We start from the raw sequence: 19,360 nt of genomic DNA, 5'->3' as shown, positions 1-19,360 counted from the left end.
TGGACTCTCAACCACTGCGCCACCAGGGAAGCCCATATACCATTGATTATGGTAGGGTAGGAAAGACCTGTGGCAGGGTCTTCTGGAACTCTGTTCTGCTGTATTATGTAAGATCATAGTGCCAGGGACATGGTAGGCCCTCAGTGAGTCTCATTTTGAATGCAGGTAATGTAAGTTTTGAAGTAACTTTATATTTGGCTGAATGAAAGATGTCCTACTATCCAAGGTGGCAGGCTAGGAAATTTTTCCCCTTTGTCCTCACCAGGAATTGGGAATATCTGTGAGTGAAACGAAGTTCTGGTTCTTCTTACACCTCTAAGCTTCCATTTTATATGTTTGGGAACAGGGTTTGGGAATTAACCCAGTCTGAAATAGCGTTTCATCTCAACTTGGTTTCTTGGAAGCCCTTTTGCACATGTATAGTCTGACTTATTTTAATATTGTTAGAAATAGGTACATGTACTGCAAATTTTAATGTTGGGCATGTATGTGTCTTCTTTTAACTAATAGTATGCCTGCAGTCACAGGAAATGTTTTATGGTTATAGTAGAGTTTTTATATATAGCCTATCTGAAATGACCAGTGTGAGAATTTCTAAATAGTCAGAATGTTTGGTTGCTTTGGAACAGGCTTTCTCGGTCTCACTGCTGTTGACATTTTGGGCTGGAGAAGTCTTTGTACTGTCCTGTGCCTTGTAGGATATTTAGCACCATCCCTGGCTTCTACCCATTAAATTCCAGTAGTATAACCCCTTCCTCTGTTGTGACAACCAAAAATATCTTCAGACATTGCAGGATGTCCCCCTGGGGTACAGAATTGCCCCCCGTGGAGAACCACTGGTTGGGAACAGTGGTTCCCACAGGCAGGTGATAGACCAGCTACATGAAAATCACCTTATTGGGGCACTTCTTACTCATATTGGTTCCTGGGTTTCTCCCCAGACTTTCTGATCAGATCATGTGGAGAGAAACGTGATCTTCCAGACTGAACAGTCACGTTCAGGAATTTGTTGTATAAGTGGGAGTGGCTGTTGGTTGGCTTAAATTTAAGTGTGTGTTGAACTGCACATAAAGAGATTACAAATTAAGAGGGTTTTAGAGGTAAAGTATAACATTTCACAATTATGATTTGATTTGTAGCTGTGATTTTTTTCCCCTTTATTACTATTTTCAGAATTTGAGAATAATCTTATACTAAAGTTCATAATTATTTTACTCTAGGTTTTGCGAGAATACCTCAAGTTGGACTCAGAAGCAAGATTTACCACCAACTTGGAAGTGGAATCCGGTGAGTTGGTAGATAAGTCACAAAGGCTCGTCGAACTCCTGTGTTCATTCCTAGAAGACCCGCCACTCACAGCAGACTTCTGATTTAGTAAATTTGAATTCTATATTTTTTCCTCACTGGTATTTCCTCCTTTGTTGTTCTACTGCTGAGAGGCAGAAATGGGGAAGAGGGGAGACTCCTGTGCAGTTTTTAGTCATTGATTTCTGAATTCAGCATTTTCATTGTTACAGTAAATACTTCAGATATTTTTCTGGCAACTTAATAATCAAAATATTTTTGTTACATACATCTATTTTCATTCCATAATAATTGCATTTCAGAACATCTTCTATGTGTTTCTTAAAATTTGCTGGGAGGTTGTACCCCAGCCCATGTTCTGAATAAGAGCCTTGTTAACCCTGATGCATTAATGTATAATTTGGAATACCAAGTGTTTCCTGAAAAATTGAGAGATGGCTGGACGATCTGATTGATGGACATTTGCTCTTGGTTACTGCTAGGTAGAGACCCAGTTATATCCTGTGCCTATCCCAGCGTTTTAGTGGATATTTCTCAAACATTTTACTCAGTTGTCCAATGACATTCTCATTGAACAAAATAACAGTTTAATTCGATTGAAAGAGACTTTTCTACAGGCTGAAATGCTATAATATGCTAAGCTCCTAAATTCAGATGAAAAAGTGGTTTGGGGTTATGTAGGTTTCTTTGGTTTTGGTACTTTGTACTTAACCTTCTTTTCAGCCAGATGCTGAAACAAAGAGTTGGGAATTTTTTATCGCCTGCTTTGTCAGAAGCAGAAACAATAAGGAGCCAGCTCTTCCGGAGAGCTGCATTCTATAAAGGATGGTCAAGGTTATCTGAGCTTCTCACCTCTGTAAACCTGTGTGCAGAGCTAAGGGCTTCTTTTCAGACGCCCGCTGGGTAATTGGAGCACTGATTTCAAAGTGGCTTGCTATTTCTGACCTTCCTTGAATTTCAGTAAGAGAAATTGGGGAATGATTATCTCTGAAAATGTTTTTAAAGTACATTAGGACACTTTCCTGTTAGCGTTGATTTGACCATTCCCAGAGTCATTCTTTAAAAGAGGTAGGAATCCAAGAAAGATTTTTAGATCTCTGTAATCTTTAGCCATTTGAAGAGCCTAAGTTTTTTTTTATTAGCAACACAACTGAAAAACTACCTTTGAGAATGCAGCACTTTGCAACCATCAAAAAATTGCTGAGTGGTGAAGCAAACAGCCTGCAGGGTTGCTCACTGTAGGTAGCTGTAGCTCAGGTACTTGGTGAAGGACGAAAAAATCAGTGTATGTTATTGAGTGCCCTCTGGGTTTCACCTCTATCTTGGAAGTTGTTTTCCAAGATTTACTTTTTTTTTTTCTCCTCAGTACCTGTATACTACTGAAATGTGCGCCTTCAGTGCACTCTCTGTATGTCTTAAGGTATTTTTAAACACTCTTAAATAAGGATCATCTCCTGGTTGGTACACTTGAATATGACAGTTCTAGGGTTACTCTGAGGGCCAAGCCTGTTTAGCTTTTATGTTGGAGCAGCTACATTTTGTCTTTTAAATTGAGTTTAATAACCTGAACGCCTGGGCACTTAGATCACTTCTTTTAATGGTGGTAATATCTGATGATGCTGGTACAGTACATCTGTTAGGTGAGGTGATAGAGTCTTCTCTTATGCATTCATGCACGCTGGCTCCACTCGGCAACAGAGAGGAAGGAGCCATGAATGCAACAGCTCTCCTCCACACCTGCTGGTGGCATGACTCTTGGCTTTTCTAAATCGATTCTTCTTTCCTAACTTCTCTCTATTTAAGGAATATCCAAAACAATTCCCTTCCTTCAAAAGAAAACAAAAATCCAAAAAGACAAAAAAAACCCCATAAAGCCACAACCCACAAAACCTTGTATTTTATATGTAGTCCTATGTGTATCTTATTGAATGCATCATTCTTATACTTTTTAATTTATTTATGTTTTGAGTAGTGTTGTTCTAGAATATAAAATTGAACTGAGACAGTATACTTTTTTCCTTCCCTTAACAATTTTTAAAAAATTGCTATATTCTTTCTAAACACCCAGCGAGAAGCAGTGATATTAATTGAAAATGATCACTGACTAAATTATGTGCTTTAGCTTTAAGACATTTGAATAATTTTCTCAAGTATATTTTTCTTTGGATTTTCCCATTCTTGTATAGACTATTAGGTATTCATAGGTGAGTGAGATATTACTTAAATTTTTCCCTTGTTTCAGTTTGGTTATTGCATTCCAGGCTTCTGTTTTTCATGGGAGAGTAACTGAGGAAATTTTAAAAAGCTCTTCACTTCTTTTTTTTCTTGAAAATAAAATAAAAAAGAATAAAACTAGTCACATTTACTTAAGACTAATAGCTTGCGCGTATAATACACAAAAGTAAAGACACCCTTTTTGTTGTTTTATGGGAAGTCCCAACCATTTAGTAAGTGTAAAAAGAGAAAAAAAATGTATGTCATTGCATTCTCCTAGACTTTTCTTGGTGTTATATGGAGTGGTAGCAAGAAAACTAATAATCTTAATGCCTTACATTGACCATCCAGATGATAGAATGTCTATAGCAGATTCACAAATCAGTTAAGAAATGGAAGCTTGGAAAACATTTTCTCCCTGGCTGTCCATCCTGTAGAACTCTCTCTTATCCACTGATGTACTTTACACCTTTTCTCATTTTTCTTACAAATTATGTCTTCCATAAAACGTGAGAGAACAGCTGTTTATATCCAATGGTTTCCTTTAAACATAGCCCAGTGACAAAGACAGTAGATTAACCAATAACAGGAGTTTGAATATATTAACTCTTAGAAGAAAAAAGCTCAAATGTTGACCTTAAGTAGACTTGTTAGATTTTCTGGGTCAACCTGAGTTAGAGTTTCACAGTGGCACTGAGGGTACAAAAGGGAGGCAACTTTTTCAGATAAATAATAGCTGAAATTTTATATTTTGTTTTTTTCTAAACTTTTACTTTATATTATAGTTGATTTACAATGTTGTGTTAGCTTCAGGTGTACAGCAAGGTGATTCAGTTACGCATATACATATATCTGTTCTTTTTCAAATTCTTTTCCCATTTAGGTTATTGCAGAATATTGAGTTCCCTGTGTTATACAGTAGGTCCTTGTTGGTTATCTATTTTAAATATGGTAGCGTGTATATGTCAATCCCAAACTCCCAAGGTATCTCTCCCCCACACCTTTCCCCTTTGGTCACCATAAGTTTGTTTTCTAAGTCTGTGAGTCTGTTTGCATTTGGTAAATGAGTTCATTTGTATCATTTTTAAGATTTTTTCAGATAAATACAAATTGAAATTTTATTAACTGAAAGCTGACTGTAATGTAATATGAAAATATTAAAAATTTAGAGTAGCAAACGGATGATTGCAGAGTTTTCCTTTTATCTTTGGCCATGACTTAATTTGACTTGAATTTGGCATGACCTGGGGGTCACTTCAGCATTATTTCATTATGCTTATTTATTATTCAAAGCTGCTTCTTTGTTCTTAAAAAAAAACATTTTAACAGACTGTAGAACTGTACTGTGACCCCTGCACATTTGCTAATGCTATCATCACCTTTCTCTTTTCAGTGAGAACAACTTCTTCTCACCGAATTCTTACCTTTATCTTCTTCAGAACCTAAGAGTACAGCTGTCCCCATCAAATAGAGCTTTGCCACTTCTAAATTCATTCGGTGACAAATAGAATACATGGGAATAGGAATTAAGTTGTCTTTGGAGGAGTGCCTTGTTTCTTAGTACCTGCTCATATTTGGGGGGCCCTGGATTTGTATGAATATGATTCTTTCTTTCTTTTTTTTTTTTTTTTGAGGCACGCGGGCGTCTCACTGCTGTGGCCTCTCCCATTGTGGAGCACAGGCTCCGAATGCGCAGGCTCAGCGGCCATGGCTCACAGGCCCAGCCGCTCCGCGGCATGTGGGATCTTCCCAGACCGGGGCACGAACCCGCGTCCCCTGCATTGGCAGGAGGACTCTCAACCACTGCGCCACCAGGGAAGCCCTGGATATGATTCTTTCTAACGATACCATGTTACCCACTTTCTTGACCGTCCCATAAATTTAAAATTTGCTGTTAGGAGTAGATTTGAACTTCTAAAGTAAGGAATCAGAAAATAGAGAAGCAAGAACACGAACTGTGTTTGAGTGTGGGTGGAGGGCAGGGTGGGAATTGTGCACCGCTCTGCCTCCTCTACCCGCCTTGAAAACTTGGGCGGGTAAAAGCATTTTTGAACACCTGGCTTCTGGGAGCAGATCACGGGATGGAATGAGAGGTGGAACTTGGGGAGGGCTTAGCACCTGCCAGTTCTTCATGATACACTGATGTTTCTCAAAGGCCTTGGGAAACTCTTAGTGTTGGGGGTTTTGCTTTAAAACCTGAGCTTTGTTTTAATGTTTGTCAATACCTAAGAATATTTTAGGTATAAAAGGAACTTGTAAATGTCTTCACTAGTATTTGAGTGGCTTTCGTCAAAATCATGCAAGCAAAATTCAGGTCATATGGTGGGTGAAGTCTCATGTGTAGAGGCATCCAGTATGCCGTGTTTTGGGGGTTTTGGTCCTCCTCCTCCTGGGAGGAGGGCTTTATTGTGTCTTTTTGGAAAAGACTTTCTTTTTTAGTTGACATGTTTGTTTGTTTATTTATTTTTGGCTGCATTGGGTCTTTGTTGCTGTGCACGGGCTTTCTGTAGATGCAGCGAGCTGGGGCTACTCTTTGTTGCGGTGCGTGGGCTTCTCATTGCAGTGGCTTCTCTTGTTGCGGAACACGGGCTCTAGGTGCGCGGGCTTCAGTAGTTGTGGCATGTGGGCTCAGTAGTTGTGGCTCATGGGCTCTAGGGTGCAGGCTCAGTAGTTGTGGCACATGGGCCCCAGAGAGTGTGGGCTTCAGTAGTTGTGACGCACGGGCTTAGTTGCTCCGTGGCATGTGGTATCTTCCCAGACCAGGGATCGAACCCATGTCCCCTGCATTTGCAGGCAGATTCTTAACCACTGTGCCACCAGGGCAGTCCCTGGAAATGACTTTTAAGCAAGGCCCTAGGCTTGAGGAAAGCTACTGTTCACATCTGCACAGAACATGCCAGAGTTTCTAGTGAGTCTATGAGAGGTGTGGATGTACAGCCCTTCCATATAACATCAGCCTTTCAGTGCAGGGGATGTTTCTCAAACCATCATTTGTCTCCGCACATGGCTTGCTCTGTGTTCTTCCTGTAATGGTTTTCTTAATGAAAATGGACTGATCAGTGCTCTGGAGGAGTCTTCAGTAGCTAAATAATGAATGGTTGCTCAAGAACGAATAGACTGATTTTTTTTTTTTTCAAGGAGTCATTAAAAAAAAAGTCTAACTCATTTCAGTAACTGACCCCTTTATGCTACTGACTGATGGTTTTTTTCCCCAGTCAATTGGAAAATAAATGGTTTGAGAAATTGTCTAGGTAACATTTGATGGGTATAGGGACCTCTGGGCATGTTCTAACCATAAAGCTTTTGTAGTTACAAGCAGTAGGACATTCTGCTGCTATTGCTGCTTGTTTCTTCCCTGGATTTATTAGTGGAAAAGTTAATTCAATTAAGTATATAACTATTTAATTCCAGTTACTTACAGAGCTTTTTGCTTAGTGTTGACAGGGATGGAAATACAAAAAAGAAATGCCCCTTATTTTTCTAAGGGGAGAAATAAGGCATAATTTAAAATTGTCATACTAAGTGATCAAATGTAATTAGGCCTTTAGTGGAAGTACAAGTAAAATGTGTTGAGGTGTCTGTAGAGGGGGAATTAAATCCATGGAGGTGGGCTTCCCTGGTGGCGCAGTGGTTGAGAGTCTGCCTGCCGATGCTGGGGACACGGGTTCGTGTCCCGGTCCGGGAAGATCCCACATGCCGCGGAGCGGCTGGGCCCGTGAGCCATGGCCGCTGGGCCTGCGCGTCTGGAGCCTGTGCTCCGCAACGGGAGAGGCCACAACGGTCAGAGGCCTGCGTACTGCAAAAAAAAAAAAAAAAAAAAAAAGTAAATCCATGGAGGTGGCATCATTGGAACTGGGCATCGAAAGACCCATCCATCCATCCATCCATCCATCCACTAAAATAGTAGCATTTGTTTCTTCAAACAACCAAAGTAATTCATATTTATTGTGTAAAATGTGGATGTTCCTAAAGGGCACAGACGTCAAAGTAAAAATTACCAAATTCCTACAAGATCACCCAGTCTCTACCACCCAGGGATGACTATCCCTACAACCATTTTCACTTTTTATTTGTGAGATTTTTCAAACTTGCACAAAAATAGAATAGCACAGCGCTCCCCCATGTCCCCGTCAGTCTAGCTTCAACAAGTACAGACATCTTGCCTTTCTTGTTCCACCTATCTTCTTCCTGTTTTGATTGTTTAAAAAATTTTTTTTGAGTTTTAAAGCACAGCCCAGATATTATACCATTTAACCAAAATACTTCAGTAAGAATTTTAAACAGGTAATGACTTAAAAAATAGTCACAATGTCATTACCCTTAATGAAATTAATGATTATTGTCTAATGTTATTCTAGTTTGTCCTGGTCTCCATGTTCACTTCCTTTGTCTCAAAATTGTCGTTTTACAGTTTGTTGGAATCAGGACCCAAGCCTGAGGAACGCATTGCGTTTGTCTCTTTCAAGACTTTTAAAATATGTAACATTTTCCCTTTTCTCCTTTTTTTCATGTAATTTATCGTAGGGGAAATTGGGTCATTTGCTTTTTAGGATTGCTAGTATTTTAATAGTTTTCTTTCATTTTTGTCCTACATGACCATGTATATGTTTTAAAAGCAAAATTGGGATCGTACTTTGCATGCTGTTTTATAAGATATTTTTAACACAATGATATAAGGAGGACAGTTTGTTATCATTTACTCTTCTATGATTAGTTTTTCTTTTCTGTTAAATCTCATGACATTATAGTAACTAAAGATGAGAAGGATGCGTTTGATTGTATTTAAAGTAAATCTTACATTGATTATATGTAGTATTACAACAACAAATTGGTTATTTTTCCCCTCTCTCCCTCCCTCCCTCGCTTCCTTCCTTTCTTCCTTCTTCACTCTAGGACTCCTTACAGATAGACATAGTATTGGCAATGCAGTTGCCTGAATCGAGAGCCATTTTATTTTTCCTGAAGAATGGAGATATGGATGGGTGTATAAATGAGAGCCAGGCTGATGGTTCACTCCTCGCTGAGGAGGTAAATGGTGCCCATGCAAGGCCCTGATTTTTCTGGAGAGTCCCTGCAAGAAGGGAACCCTGCTTGTTATTGTTGCTGTAAGCTGACCTTTATTAAAAAGTTAAGTTTGCATTCTCCCATAAACATTGACCACTGGTGGGAGAGGATTCTTAGTGGTTTCAAGGGAGCGTTAACTGTTTTAATTTAGTGATGTTAACATCATCTTGACATTTCTATATTAGGTCCTCTTTCAGTTGCTGTCAAGTTTTTAGCCTGGAAAAAAGAATATGTGTGCAACCTCCCGCCAATAATAGTTCGTTATACCTGCTTGAAGCTTCATGTGTCCATTTAAGTCGACAGTCTTCTGTTCTTCATCAGATAAAACCCCAGCTTCATTTGTGATCTGGTTGCTCCTGGTAGTTTGTCTTCTTTTACATTTGATTAGATTTTACTTTAGCAGTGGTTGCAGGGATATCTGTATTTCGCCTTATTCTGTAATCCTGTCATTTAATAACCCAGTAACATCCTTGCAAGATGTCTTCATTAATGAATTTTTTAATAAAAGTAATAAATGAGTTTATAAGATTTACTTCCTGTCTCCTCTTGCTGGTTCCCCTGTTCTCCAGAGGCAAACACTTCGTTGATTTGGTATTTATAATATAAACGTATTGTATTTCTTTTTTTTTTTTTTTCCCCGGTACGCGGGCCTCTCACTGTTGTGGCCTCTCCCGTTGCGGAGCACAGGCTCCGGACGTGCAGGCTCAGCGGCCATGGCTCACGGGCCCAGCCGCTCCGCGGCATGTGGGATCTTCCGGGACCGGGGCACGAACCTGTGTCCCCTGCATTGGTAGGCGGACTCTCAACCATGTGCCACCAGGGAAGCCCAAACGTATTGTATTTTGTGTTTAAAACTTCACGTAATTGGTGTTGTATTGAATATCACTAACTATTTTTTTGTCATTCAGGAACATGGTTTGGAGGTCTGTCCATGCTAGTTGATATAAATCTAGTTCATCCTTTTTAACTGCTGCCTAATGTTATGTAGACTAGTCATGGGACTATACCATAGTTTTTCTGCCATTTTCCTATTGCTGATCTTCTGGGTTGTTTCCGATAGCTTCCGATTACAAAGAATGCTGCAAAGAATATCCTTGTCCTTGGTTCTGTGTACGTGGGCATATGTTTCTCTAGGCAGTTGTCAGGTCATGGGATATTGTAATAGATACTCCCAAATTGTTTTACCAGAGTGACTCCCATCAACAGAGAGAATTTAATAGATAGAAGTGTTCTTTAATTCCACATATTTATCTAGAGAAATGGAATGGAGCCGGGGCTAAATTTGAAGGACTGACTTCTTTACAAATAAGTAGACCTCATTAACTTCTAATATTTGTCTATGAAGTTTTTTTTTTTTTTTTAGGCTAGTTTTATTTATTGGACTCTGTTTTGCTACCAGATGTGAATTTATTTATACGTATGGAATTCTGCAGTTAAATAATGACAAGTACATTGTCATAATTGCTATTGAGCTTTTGTATAGAAATAACAGCTTCTTTTAGAATCTGTGCATTGGAGGTGAAGCTGGGTGTGAGGGCTGTCTTCTGTGCTTCTGAGGATGGAAGGCCCCTTCAGCTAACTGCGCACCTCTGTTCTAACGGCTCAGGAATGTGCTGAATGTTCAGTGTAACACCTGCCTCATGGACACCACAGGCAGAGAGAATGCATAATTAAACGAGAGCCACTGCTGTCACAGGAAGACATACCATGCTTTGTCCTTTGGTTTCCCTTAAAGGATTTCTTAGAGGACACTCTTCAAAGTAAAGGATGGTCTCTGCCCCCTTGCTTTCCTTTGTCTAGCATGACAGGGAAGACAGATACAGTTCCTTATTCCTTTGCTCTCTTAAGAAAAGAATATAACCATTATTTTATCGGTTGATTATGTTCAGGAGCTCGGATTTTTGAAGTCAGTCAATATTATGCCCCTTCTTTCTCCACAGTAGTTATCGTGCAATTGTTTTTTAAAATTTTTTGGCTGCATTGGGTCTTCGTTGCTGCGTGCAGGCTTTCTCTAGTTGCAGTGAGCGGGGGCTACTCTTCGTTGCGGTGCGCGGGCTTCTCGTTGCGGTGGCTTCTCTTGCTGCAGAGCACGGGCTCCAGGCACGCGGCCTTCAGTAGTTGCGGCACCTGGGCTCAGTAGTTGCAGCACGTGGGCCCTAGAGCACACAGGCTTCAGTAATTGCAGTGCGTGGGCCCCGTAGTTGTGGCTTGCGGGCTCTAGAGTGCAGGCTCAGTAGTTGTGGCGCACAGGCTTAGCTGCTCTACGGCATGTGGGATCTTTCTGGACCAGGGATTGAACCTGTGTCCCCTGCATTGGCAGGCGGATTCTTAACTACTGTGCCACCAGGGAAATCCTCGTGCATTTTCTTTTTAACATCTAAAATCCTCTACCTGGAGGCCTCATCGGGATGCTGAGCCTTGCTGTTTTCATCTGTCAGTGGGCTCCCAAGCCATGAACCTCACAGGGTTGTAAGGTGTTCATTGCCTGTGTGGTGCCTCCCAGGAAGCGAGCTGTCCAAGTCATGTGGGCCATCCTTCCCCTGTAACAGATGAGGAAACCGAGGTTCAGAGTGTGAAGTGACATGTATTCTCCACTTTTGATTTGTCTTAATGACTAAAATAAATCTCTGCCACACATTATGTCACATTGCATCTCTGCTTCTCGAGAAAGCACAGTGGTAGCTTCTGTGCATATCTTTCTCCTTGCCTGGCATTTCCTTTTCTTCTCTCTACCTGTCAGTCACCTCTCCCTCCTTTGAAACATGTTCAAGTTCCTTTCCTCAGGGAGGCTGTTCTGGCTAATCCGGCAGATGGATATTATTTCATATCCTCATCCCCTCAGATGTGTCTTTTCACTGTGGACATTTGAACTCATTTGTATGTTTCTTGGAAAACGCTTCTCGGTCCCCATATTATTTAGAAAGAACCTATACCATAACATGCTGGTTATTTAGGGGACAAGAACTACGTTAGAAGAAAACCATATTTGTTAGCAACGCAATGTTATTTCTGTGTTTTGAAAGGGAAAATTTCAATGGACAGAGATAAGCTCTTAATATGCACTGTACCATGCTTTTAGCATGTTCGCTGCTACTCACAGACCTCTGTTCTGCCTTTTACACAATCACCTTTCAACCCAGTAGGTTCGAACTAAGGTTTGTGTTAAATAAATGAGAACAAAACTCTCCACTGATCATTCATGTATCTTTGCCTGTGGATGAGTTTGCCTGTGACTTTCCCCCAATGTTCCCTTCTTTTTTCTGTGCTGTGAAAAGTGGTAAACAAAATAAAAATATCAAGTAGCAATATGCACTCCTAAAGATAGCTTGCAGAAGAAGTTATATGTGGACTAACCAGTACATAGAAGATCACATGAAAACCAAGTTAGAAGCTTTTATAATCTTAAACATGAACAAATGCACAATTCAGTGAATGTTTCACCGTACAGCGTACACATTTCAATTTCATTTCAACATGCAGTTGGATGACTCATTTTCTCATTCACTTGAGAACTGCTTATGTATGGCACCAGTTTGTAATCAAATATCATTTTGGTTTTGTGTTATGCCACTCTGGAAATAGGGTAGTAATGTGGGGACCAAGTGCGTGTGCTGATGTGTATGTCTGTGTAAAAAGACTGCAGGGTCTTAGTTTATATTTGGGGTGTGAAGGAAAAGAAGTCTGATAGATCTGGAAGGAGCCTTAACTGTCATCTGTACATTTTGTAGATGAAAAGTAGGTATTCACAGAGATGAGTCTTGGTCCCAGGTTATATTGCTTTAGGGTGTTGGTGCTAGGGCTTAGAGCTCTGAGCTGGTGGAAATGGGACGGCACTATTAATGCTTTTGCGACAAATTAAGTGGTATTTCTTTACCCATTCAGGGACCTCAGAATATTTCCTAAGTCATTTGTCTTTTGAATATGTTTTAAATTAATTTTTATTGGAGTATAGTTGCTTTACAATGTTGTGTTAGTTTCTACTGTACAGCAAAGTGAATCAGCTGTACGTATACATATATCCCCTCTTTTTTTTTTTGGATTTCCTTCCCATTCAGGTCACCACAGAGCATTGAGTAGAGTTCCCTGAGCTATACAGTAGGTTCCATTCGTTATCTATTTTATACATAGTATCAGTAGTGTATATATGTCAATCCCAATCTCCCAGTTCATTCCACCTCCCCCTTCTCCCCTTGGTGTCCATACGTTGGTTCTCTACATCTGTGTCTCTGTTTCTGCTTTGCAAATAAGTTCATCTATACTATTTTTCTAGATTCCACATATATCCGTTAATATATGATACTTGTTTTTCTCCGTCTGGCTTAACTTCACTCTGTATGACAATCTCTAGGTCCATCCATGTCTCTACAAATGACCCAATATTGTTCCTTTTTATAGCTGAGTAATATTCCATTGTATATATGTATGTGTGTGTGTGTGTGTATATATATATATATATATATATATATATCACATCTTCTTTATCCATTCATCTGTCAATGGATATTTAGGTTGTTTCTATGTCTTGGCCGTTGTAAATAGTGCTGCTGTGAACATAGGGGTGCATGTATCTTTTCAAATTATAGTTTTGTCTGGATATATGCCCAGGAAGGGGATTGCTGAAACATATAGCAACTCTATTTTTAGTTTTTTGAGGAACCTCCATACTGTTTTCCATAGTGGCTGTACCAATTTACATTCTTATCAGCAGTGTAAGAGGGTTCCCTTTTTTTCCACACCCTCTCCACCATTTGTAGTTTGTAGACTTTTTAATGATGGCCATTCTGACTGTTGTGAGGTGGTACCTCATTGTGGTTTTGATTTGCATTTCTCTAATAATTAGTGAAGTTGAGCATCTTTTCATGTGCCTATTGGCCATCTGTATGTCTTCTTTGGTGAAATGTCTATTTAGGTCTTCAGCTCTTTGGACATTCTTTTTTTTTTTTTTTTGCGGTATGCGGGCCTCTCACTGCTGTGGCCTCTCCCGTTGCGGAGCACAGGCTCCGGACGCGCAGGCGCAGCAGCCATGGCTCACGGGCCCAGCCGCTCCGCGGCATGTGGGATCTTCCCGGACCGGGGCACGAACCCGTGTCCCCTGCATCGGCAGGCGGACTCTCAACCACTGCGCCACCAGGGAAGCCTGGACGTTCTTAAGCATGCTGCCCACAAGTTTTTTTCCTGAAGAGACATCATAGAAAACCAAAACTTTGTCTAAATTGGAGTTTTAGCATTTTCTATTGCTAAATAAGTGATTTTTCTTTGAAAAGCATTTTAATGGCCTTTGTGGAAAAAATTTTTGAAAATCCAAGGCAGTTGCACAATGTCACCTTTTCAAGTGTTGACCTTAAGTTAATTATGCCTAACTTCTACCATAAGGACTTCATCTTACTTGTCTTTATAGTCCTTACAGCTGTAGCATAGAGCAAAATGTTTAGGAAGTGAGGTTGGAGGGTCATTTATCTAAAATACTTCTATGTTCCTACTCAAATCCTCAGTGAGAAGTACTTCACCCATCTCTGCCCCTTGCTTCTCTCTTCCGTGTCGTTGTGAACTCAGGATCAGAGGAAACCCCTAGAAGAATTGTTTGGCTATTTGAAATACAAAATTTCGTACTAATCAAAAATTGGATCACTGGACCAGAACATAATAATTTTGGCTCTCATTTGTTAAACTCTTACCATGTGGCAAATGTTCTCCACATTCTTTGAGAACAGAGCTAAGTTGGCATGGCCTCTATCTTTAAGTACCTAAAACCTAGCGGGTGAGGCAGGTGTGTGTTTAGGTGCAATAATGGAAGTATATTAGAAGTGTTGAAGCAATACACGTACCCTTGGTGTTTCTCGTTAGCAGTATGTGGAATGATATGAATACCATGAACGATGGAAGTAATTAGGTTTTTTAAAATTAAATCTTATGTTTTGAATAGCTAATATATAACCATAGAGTAAAATCCAAAAGGTTATGCGGTGAAACTAAACTGTTTAGATTTTATTTGGATTTCACCGTTTTTCTGCTGATGCCCTTTTTCTCTTCAAGGATCCAATCCAGAAATGTCAGATTACGTTTAATATATATACTTTTAAAAATTTATTTTTACACAAATTGTAGCATACTGTACTGTGCTTTCACTCTTTCATTCCAGTTTATGATTGTACTTTATTATCCAGTCTCTTAATAGTGGACTTTATGTTGTTTCTGATCTTTTGATATTATTAACAGTGTCTCTATGGCTTGTTCTTGAACTTTTAAGTGTGCAGGTTTATATAGAGGAGTTTCTGGGTTAAAGAATATGTATCCTAAAACTGGTGTAGCCACTGTGGAAAACAGTATGGAGGTTCCTCAAAAAGTTGAAAATAGAACTAGCATATGATCCAGCAATTCCACTTAGGGATATCTATCAGAAGAAAGCAAAAACACTAATTTGAAAAGATATGTATGCACCGCTGTGTTCACTGCAACATTATTTTCATTAGCTAAGATATGGAAATAACCAAGTGTCCATCCGTAGATGAATGGATAAAGAAGATATGGTGTAGATACACAACGGACTATTTGCCATAAAAAAGATGAAATGCTGCCATTTTCCCTAACATGGATGGGCCTGGAGGGCATTGTGCTAAGTGAAATAATTCAGACAGAGAAAGACAAGTACCCCATGATTTCACTTATATGTGGAATCTAAAAAACAAAACAAACAGAAAAACCAAAACAAAGTCCAGACTCATAGATACAGAGAACAGATTAGATTGGTAGTTGCCAGAGGGGAGGGGATTTGGGTTGGCTAAATTGGGTGAAGGAGATCAAGAGGTAAAACTTCTATGTATAAAATAAGTCACGGGGATATAATGTACAGCATGGGGATGCAGTCAGTAATACCGTATTAACTTTGTATGGTGACAGATGGTAACTAAACCCATTGTGGGTATCATTTCACAGTATATACAAGTGTCGAACGACTGTATTGTACATATGCAGCTAATATAATATTGTATGTCAAATATATGCTTCAATTAAAAGAAAAAAAGAAGCAAAAGCCATTCAGCTAAAAAGGGACTCTGCCAAGAATAGAAAAAAAAAAAAGCATGACCATCTGCCATACATTTATGCTCTTCTGGTATGGTAATTGTTTCTCCCACTAAAAACCCCCACACCAAGAATATGTATCTTCACATCTTTGCTAAGTATTGTTAAACTGTCCTCCACAGATATTGTACAGATTTACACTCCCACCAGCAACGTATGCCTTTCTCTCTCCACTTGCCAGTAGTGTGTGAATAAACCTTTGATCCTTGTCCTTTCATAGCTGAAGAAAAGAATCTTCTTGTGGCTTTCCTGTGTGTTTCTCTCATAAATGAGGTTGCACATACTGTTGGGTGTTTAAGAGCAGTTTTTCTTTCTGTGAATTGACTCTTGTGATCTTTTGCCCATTTATTTAATGAGATAAGAGGTTAGCACTTTGTGATAGGAGCTGCTGATTTCTTTTCCTGGGTTCATATTTTGTCATTTATGGTAACTTTTGCCATGTGTAATTTGTTACTTTTGGATAATCAAATTTATTTATCTTTTATTTTATGGGTTTTGGATTTTATGTCCTACTTAGAAAGGTTTTACACTCTCAAAGAGGATGAACGATATCTCCTGGTTTCTTTTAATATTGGGTGGGCCAAAAAGTGCCTTCGGGTTTGTAAGTAAAAATAAAATTCACGTTTTTCATTTTTACCGAGAACTTTATTGAACAACATATTCACCCTTTTGTTCCACTACCTTCTGCCATTTTTCAGGCAACTCCATAATTCCATCTTCCTAAAACTTTTTATATTTCTGAGCAAAGAACTGTTCCAGGTACCTTTTACAGTCTTCCAGGGAACTGAAATTTTTTCCATTAAGAGAATTTTGTGAAGACCTAAATAAATGGAAACCCGAAGGTGCAGTGTCTGGTGAGTGTGGCGGATGAATCAGAACTTCCCAGCCAAGCTGTAATAGTTTTTGCCTGGTCATCAAAGAAACATGGCACTTTGCACTATCCTGATGGAAGATTATACGTTTTCTGTTGATTAATTCTGGACGCTTTTCGTCAAGCGCTGCTTTCAGTGGGTCTAATTGGGAGCAGTACTTATTGGAATTAATCGTTTGGTTTTCCGGAAGGAGCCCATGTAACAGAGGACTCCCTTCCAGTCCCACCATATACACATCACCTTCCTTGGATGAAGACCAGCCTTTCGTGTGGTTGGTGGTGGTTCATTTCACTTGCCCCACCATCTCTTCCATTCCACATTCTCATACAGTATCCACTTTTCATCACCCGTCACAATTTGTTTTAAAAACAGAATGTTTTCATTATGTTTCAGTAGAGAATTGCATGTGGAAATATGGTCAAGGAGGTTTTTTTCGCTTAACTTATGTGCAACCCAAACATCAAAGCAATTAACACAACCAAGCTGATGCAAATGATTTTCAATGCTTGATTTGGATATTTCGAGTATGTTGGCTATCTCCTGCGTGGTATAACATTGATTGTTCTCAGTTAATGTCTCGATTTGATGGCTGTCAACTTAACTGGTCTCCCTGACTATGGAGCATTGCCCAGCAAGAAATCTCCAGCGTGAAACTTTGCAAACCACTTTTGACACGTTCGATCAGTCATAGCACCTTCTCCATACATTGCACAAATCTTTTTTTGTGTTTCGGTTGCGTTTTTACCTTTGAAATAATAAAGCATAATATGCCAAAAATGTTGCTTTTTTTTCCTTCCATCTTCAATATTAAAATGACTACACAAAAATTCACCAATTTGATAAATCTTTCCCTTTTTTTTGGCTGCATTGGGTCTTCATTGCTGCAAGCAGGCTTTCTCTAGTTGCGGCGAGCCGGGGCTACTCTTTGTTGTGGTGCTTGGGCTTCTCATTGCGGTGGCTTCTCTTGTTGCAGAGCATGGGCTGTAGGTACACGGACCTCAGTAGTTGCAGCACGTGGTCTCAGTAGCTGTGGCACGTGGGCTTTAGGGCGTGTGGGCCTCAGTAGTTGTGGCACGTGGGCTGAGTGGTTGTGTTCACGGGCTTAGTTGCTCCGCAGCACATGGGATCTTCCCGGACCAGGGATAGAACCCGTGTCCCCTGCATTGTCAGGCAGATTCTTAACCACCGTGCCTCTAGGGAAGTCCCAGGTCTTTTTTTAAATGCATGCTGATAGGACAGCTATCACATACAATCTAACAAAATTGTTTTGAATGAAGTTAAAGACAGCTAAGTGCTACTAGAGCCATCTTATGGAAAAAAACGAACGAACCTTTTGGCTCACCTAGTACTTTTGTAGTTTCTTTTTTTTTTAAACGTTTAAATTGTTTGATCCGTTTGTAATTTGTTGTTGTGAGTTGATATCCCATTTTCTTTTCCATATGGCTGTATAGTTGTGCCTGTACCATTTATTGAGGAATTTATCTTTTCTGCACTGATTTTAAGTGTTACGTTTTATCCTATATCAAACTCTCTGAAGTATTTTTAGCATTTTTATTTTATCCTTGGTTTGATGGTCTATTCATGAACCAGTTTCACACTTTTAAATTGTTGTATATTTATAACACATCTTACTATCTGGCAAGTATTCAAGCTAGTTTCCTTTATTACTCTTCTTTTTCATAATTACTCTTACTATTATTGCTCATTTATTTTCCCATATGAACTTTAGACTCAGATTCTGAACTTTCATTCGTGATAAACTGGCACATTCATTTAGATTTTTTTAAAAGCATTGATCCTCTAGGAATTTGTTTGGTATAGCTCAAATATTTCTCAACTTCTGCATTTTTTCAGTTGAGTTGTAATTGACATATAACATTATATTAATTTCAGGTGTACAACATAATGATTGGACACTTATATACATTGCACAATGATCACCACAGTATGTTGTTAATACCTGTCACCATACCTATGGATGGTTACAAACTTTTTTTCTCTTGTGATGAGAACTTTTAAGATCTACTCTCTTAGCAACTTTCAGATGTGCAATGCAGTATTATTAACTGTAGTTGCCATGGTATACATTACATCCCCCTGACCTATTTATTTTATAAATGGAAGTTTTTACCTTCTGACCGCCTTTACCCATATCACGCACCCCTTACCCTCTTCCTCTGGCAACCGCCAATCTGTTCTCTATCTATGAGCTTTGTTTGTTTGTTTTGATTTTGTTTTAGATTCCACATATAAGTGAGATCATGTGTTATTTTTCTTTCTCTGTGACTTATTTCACTTAGCATAATGCCCTCAAGGTCCATCCATATTGTTGCAAATGGCAATATTTTATTTTTATGGCTGATATATATTCTGTCTCTCTCTGTATATATATGTATACACACACACACACACGTATATATATATATATTCTAAAGCTTCTTTATCCATTCATGTACTGATGGGCAGTTTGGTTGCTTCCATATCTTGGCTATTGTAAATAATGTTGCAGTGAACATAGAGGTGTATATATCTTTTTGAACTAGTGTTTTTATTTTCCTCAAGTAAATACCCAGATGTGGAATTGCTGGATCATATGGTAGTTCTCTTTTCAGTTTTTTTGAGGAACCTCCATACTGTTTTTCCATAGTGGCTGCACCAATTTACAATCCCACCAACAGTGCACAAGGGTTCCCTTTTCTCCACATTCTCGCCAACACTTATTATTTGTCTTTTTGTTGATAGCCGTTCTAACAGGTGTGAGGTGATATCTCGTTGTGTTTTTGATTTTCATTTCTGTGATGATTAGTGATGTTTAGTATTTTTTC

The 19,360-nt window shown here is 39.2% G+C and overlaps 1 protein-coding gene across 15 annotated transcripts in view; it reads left to right on the top strand.

Moving 5' to 3' along the window:
* The window catches only part of SIPA1L1 (signal induced proliferation associated 1 like 1), a 389,114-nt gene that overhangs the window by 87,062 nt on the left and 282,692 nt on the right, over window positions 1–19,360 (top strand). For 14 of the 15 annotated variants that reach the window (XM_067028218.1, XM_067028236.1, XM_067028235.1 and 11 more), the window contains one exon: window positions 1,221–1,287. The exons of the other annotated variant lie outside the window; for it this stretch is intronic. The gene's annotated coding sequence lies outside the window, so the exon portion shown is untranslated. The remainder of the gene's footprint in view (window positions 1–1,220; window positions 1,288–19,360) is intronic. 15 annotated transcript variants of the gene reach the window in all.

Source organism: Kogia breviceps, chromosome 3 (genome assembly GCF_026419965.1).
Source record: "Kogia breviceps isolate mKogBre1 chromosome 3, mKogBre1 haplotype 1, whole genome shotgun sequence".
In the NCBI taxonomy this organism is placed as follows: domain Eukaryota; kingdom Metazoa; phylum Chordata; class Mammalia; order Artiodactyla; family Physeteridae; genus Kogia; species Kogia breviceps.
This window is presented reverse-complemented; position numbering and strand designations above follow the sequence as displayed.